General features: G+C 42.4%; 1 pseudogene; it reads right to left on the bottom strand.

The window, feature by feature from the left end:
• Nucleotides 1-3,924: 3,924 nt before the first annotated feature.
• LOC101649929 lies at nt 3,925-4,542 on the bottom strand (annotated as a pseudogene).
• Between the last annotated feature and the right edge of the window lie 1,087 nt (nt 4,543-5,629).

The following is a 5,629-nucleotide window of genomic DNA, read 5'->3' as shown; positions in this document are numbered from 1 at the left end:
GCTTCTTCAGCTTTGGAAGAAATATTTCATAAATGACGGGCATTCCATCATTTCCTGGAGTCTTGTTTTTAGCTGATGCTTTAACTTCTTCAGCACCAGGTTCTTGTTCACATGCTACCTCCTGTGGACCAGTTCTTTCTGGCTCAGGGGCTCTGTATTCTTTCCATCTTCTCTTGATGCTTCCTGCTGCATTCAACATTGTGTACCTAGAATATTTCAAATTTGCATTTCGAGGCTTGGGTTTCTTTAATTCGTTCACTGTCAGATAATCTCAGCATGTCCTTCCCTTTGGATTTTCTAAGTCTAGGTCTTTGCACATTTCAGTCCATTTGGCTTTGTCTTCTCAAGCTGCCCTTTGAAATTTTCTATTCAGCTCCTTTACTTCATCCTTCCTTCCATTTGCATTAGCTACTCAATGATTAAGAGCACGTTTCAGAGCCTCTTCTGACATTCACTTTGATTCCCCCCCCCTATCTTTTTAATAGCCTTTTGCTTTCATCATGAAAGAGTCTTGGTGTCCTCCCACAGTTCCATAGGTCTCTTAACATTAGTGTCCAATGTGTCAAATTTGTTCTTGACAGGTTCTCAATATTCAGGTGGGATAAACTCAAGGTCGTAATTTGGCTCCTGTGGGCTTGTTCTGATGCTCTTCAGCTGCTTCCTTCAGCATGATATGAGCAACTGATGGTCTGTTCCACAGTTGGCCACAGGAGTATTTTTAGCTGTGGATATTGAGATTCTCCATCATGTCTACCCAAGATTGAGTCAATTTGATTTCTGTGTATTCTATCTGTGTGGTGTTGGAAAAGGGTATTTGCTATGGCTTTGCAAAATTCTGTCATGCGATCTCCAGCTTGATTTCTATCACCAAGTCCATTTTCCAAATACTGTTCATTCGTTTCCAACTTTTGCATTCCAATCCGCAATAACTATCGGTGCATCTTGATTGCATGATTAATTTCTTTAATTTCTGACTCAAGTCCTTGGTAGAATTCATCACCAACTTCCGTGCTTGGTGCATACATTTGAATAATAGTTGTATTGATTGGATTTCCTTGAAGGCAGACAGATATGATCCAGTTACAGATAGCATTATACTTCATGACAAGTTTGGCAAGATCCTTCGTTAATGAAAGCCATTCATTCTTCTTGTTATCCTCAGCATAGTAAATCATGATTTTGATTCAAAATGGCCAATACCAGTCCGTTTCAGCTCACTAATGCCTAGGATAAGGATCTTCATGTGTCCCATTTCATCTTTGACCACTCCAATTTTCCTAAATTAATATTTTGTACATTCTAAATTCAGATTAGATTTTTGAAGCTATTTCTCTTTATCATGAGTCATGCCCCATCAGCAAATAGGGGGAATGTTGTTTCCATTCTTCAGGCTTTTAGTATTTGAAAATGTGTTGAAGCTATGCACAAGCTTTTCAGCAGCCTTTCCCTCCAAAGTAGGGAGCCATCCTTCTTTGTTGTGTTTTTAGTCTGGAAGCGCTACTGAAACCTGTTCATTTTGGGTGATCCTGCTGGCATTTGAAATCCTAGTGACATAGCTTCCAGCATCACAGCAACACACAAGCCACCACAGTACGACACACTGACAGACAAGTGAGGATCCTAGGTAGACAAGCAGCGAAAAGGAAGACCTTAGACAAATGGATTGATAGGCTGGCTGTGCCTATGGCCTCAAACGTAAGAACAACTGTGAAGATGGCACGAGACCAGGCAGTGCTTCTTCCTGTTGTGCTGAGTCAGAAATGACTTGACAGCACCGGACACAACACGGAATACATTTTTGTCTTTCCCCCATCAGAACATTCTCCACGATTGAAAGCAAAGACTGCTCCCTTAGGAATTTTATGGATTTACAGCCTTGGAAACCCATGGAACACGTCTACTCTGTCCAATAAGGTCTCTATGAGTTAGAATCAACTTGATGGTGGTAGATCTGATATGGGTATTATTTAAAGTGAAAGACACCCCAAATCTGAAATATAATTTGAGGTGAACACTTTTCCAGTCTTAAATAAGACAAAGGCAAGACAAAGATCATCCACAGGAGGGGCACCATCAACATGAGGTCATAATATTCAAAGGTTTACAGAGAACTGATGGCTTAAGTAGGTCCTGAGAGAACAAAGGACAGTCACAGATGGACAACTGGAAGCAGACCAGTGCACGCAGAAACAGGACTGCAGAAATAGGAACATGATTAGGATACATGTATCATGTTAGGCAAAAGCTCTTACAAGATTGACACCGGACCAAGGCAGTTGGCATGAATCAGCACTATGAATCGCCAGTAGCCCAATCTCCATCAGTCATACACAGGCAAACCCCTAAGGGTGGCTGCCGCTGCCTGGCCTGATTAGGTAGCAATCCACTTTCTAATGCTGTCTGAGGGCAAGACTTCACATGTATGATTAATCTCACTGCCACCGAGTTGATTCTGATGCAGTGACACTATAGGACAGGGTAGGGCTGTCCATGGAGACTTAATCCACATGGCACCTTTGTAAATGGACTTTGGGCTTTCATTGTTAGTCTACAAACCTAGTGCTCAGATGTAAACTCTAATAGTGCTCCTATGTCTCAGACGTCTGGTGACCAATTCTTGATGATCTCATCCTTAAAAGAGGAGCATTTAAAAGCGGACTGGAAGCTTGCCGTCCCTGGGACAATTCTTTGCACGTTCTCTTGTCGTCTGTCCTTGCCAGCCCTTCTCATTCCTTCAGGGCTGAGTCCATTAAAGCTGGGCTGTGGGGTCATCACGGGACTGCTCACCGACCAATGGATCTGAGGGAGGAGAAGGCTCTGCTCCCAGGTTTCATAGAATCATTGTTTAAGATTACTGTTATGGCGGAATACAATCAAGAAACGGTTTTCAACCCAAAGAAACAGGTTCTGGTAATTATCAAGAGTGAGAGAGGAAGTGGGGAAAAGGGGAAGTGACAGGCTAGTGGTTAGACAGGTGTTCACTTGGGTGAAGGGGAAGATAACCTAAGAGGGAGATGGTGAGATGGTGGTAGGCAGACATAGAGCTACATGAGTTTGGTGGTCTGTTTAAATTGTTAAATGCAAAAATGATGATCTGATTATGTAATCCCCTACCTACTTCGCAATTAAAAAAATATTTACAGAATTGGGTCATTATGAATCAGAATTGACTCGGCAGTGAGTTTGGTTTGGTTTTGGTAAAGAGGGAGCAAATGTATAGTAGTATGTCCAGTGACATGATTTTTAAGTGGTAATCCAACATGACTGTTCTAAAACACACAGGCATATCACTCACCTGTTTAGTAAGTGGCAGCATTCATCAACATAGGTGAACAAAAGGCAGCCTGTCTTTAAGTAGAAAAATTCCCAAGGTAGGGCCAAAGGGAAGGAGACCATTTACTGAATACCAGTATTTGAGAAAACAGATTGTATCTTGTCTGGCAAAATCTTTTTTTTTTTATTTTTAATAGCTTTGATAGGCAAGGCTTGGGGGCAGTCAGCAACTTTACCTGGGCTGACTTAAGCAAGGCCTTCAATTTATTACATTGCTCTTTGTTTGAAGGGAAGTGTCCACATTACAAGTATTGTTGGCTAGTTCTGGCCTTCAAATGCAGACTGACAGATTTCTAACTTCTAAAAGACAGCAAAGGCTTAGCAACAGGCTTCCAAGACTCCTTAATCACTGCCTTTTCTAACTACCCTCTTTCTCTCTACCACAGCAGCAGTTATGAGCTACAGGTATCACTCTGGATGTTGTCCAGTGCCTGGCTCATAACAGGTGGTCAATCAATGCCTGGGTCAGAGAAATATGATTGGCTAGCTCACGCCAAGTGTGATTGCTAAGCTGCTTATCATACTGCACTAGCTATACTTAAAAAACAAAAACAAACCTGCATACACATACTTAGGTACTTTTTAAAAAAATTTAAACCAACCCCAAATGTTATTTATTTAATATAATCAATCACAAGGGTGCAAATGGAGACTTAGAGAACAAACAAAACAGAAATGACACCACAGCTTAAGAGTTCTACACAGAAATCAAGGAGTGGGGAGAGGGAGGAGGGAGGGCAGACATCTACAGAAGACAACAGAAGGACAGGGAGGGTCAGTGCTCTTGGCTGGAGACTTGCTTTGAGTTCAAGTATTTCTTAAAGGCTGGGGGGGTGGGGGGGGGGTCCAGAGTTCGGCAGCATGTGTGTTCAAAGGGCTGTCGATGTTGGGCTTTCCCAGCAGACTCTGGATGGAGAGAATCGTCCTGACGTCATACAGGGCAAACCACTTGTCCTTCAGAATGTCCAGGCAGATGTTACTCTGAGTGTCCATGCTGGGGCGGTAGTAGAGGGTGAGGAACTTCACTGTGGGTGCATTGTAAGGGTAGCCACTGGGCAACTCCAGGGAGAGGTTATACCTCAGGTCCTCATAGACTGTACCAGCTGCTCCATGGATGGCCCATACCCACTCAAAAAGGTTGTCTGATCCCGGGAAGGCAGAGATTCATTTGTCCTCAGACATCATGAGGGTCATCAGCTCCTGTTGTGGCCTCTTGCCCACAGAACCCGGGGCTGTGCCCCCGGCTCGGCTCTGCTCCTGCATGGGCGGCGACGACACTGGCTGGGCTGGCGAGGCCATTCACTTAGTACTGGCAGACAGGATCTCCTTTAGGTGCTTTTTATGTTTCTGTCACCAACATATCACAAAAAGTCACTCCCAAAATAGGCTTAGGTTAGTCCACAATTTTTTGATGTACATAGCTTTTCTTTTTTTGGTAGTCCACAATATTATCAATCCTGTGAAAACACATCTTTTAGACCCTGTAAAAACACACTTCTTATCTTTGCAGTTGATAATAATCTACATAACTTTTAAAGCAATTAAGCAACATGAGTTTAAATTTGTCCAAAAGGCTACTTAATGTGGACTTCAGAATTGTGTGAAATAAAAGGTTATGATGGAGAAACTTTATAAAATTGGTAGTATTACCAAGTGGTGACGCCACTCTTTTCCATTATAAAAGCATCTCAGAGGGAAGATTTAGCAGAGAACTCCACAAGAAGAAGGACCAAGTAGGAGGGCTTGCTTTGCCTGACTTTAACACCTATGGTACCAGCTGCAGTGGTAAAAAGTGTGGGACTGGTATAATGGCAGATACTCAGACCCATGGAAAAGAACTGAAAACCCCAAAATAAAATCATCAGCATACAGACAAACGATTTTCATTCAAAAAGGGTCCAAAAACATGATACAGGAAGCAGATGCCCTCTTCAACAAAAAATTGATATCTACTTGCAGAAACATGAAGACTCATTTCACTCCATGTACAAGAATAAAGCTGAGGTGGATCACAGAACTCGAGGTAAAACCCCAAACTATTAGGGCCATCAATGAAGGAATTGGGACAAACCTGAGAACTTCGGTGCAGGGAATACATAGGCTATCAGAAATAGGAAAAGACAAAAACACAGAGGAAGCACAAATTGACAAGTGGGATACACCGAAGATTAAAAAAACCTATGTACATTGAAATACTTCGCCGGAAGTAATGAGAGCCCACAGACTGGGAAAATATCTTTAGCAATGACTCATCAGACAAAGGCCTTATGACTAAAATCTACAATACTGTGCTAGC

This window comes from Echinops telfairi, unplaced genomic scaffold, assembly GCF_000313985.2.
Source record: "Echinops telfairi isolate 266 unplaced genomic scaffold, ASM31398v2 ScPeMD7_7468;HRSCAF=8506_0, whole genome shotgun sequence".
NCBI classification, from domain to species: Eukaryota; Metazoa; Chordata; class Mammalia; order Afrosoricida; family Tenrecidae; genus Echinops; species Echinops telfairi.
Note: the sequence above shows the minus strand (reverse complement) of the source record. Positions and strands in the feature narration are given on the sequence as shown.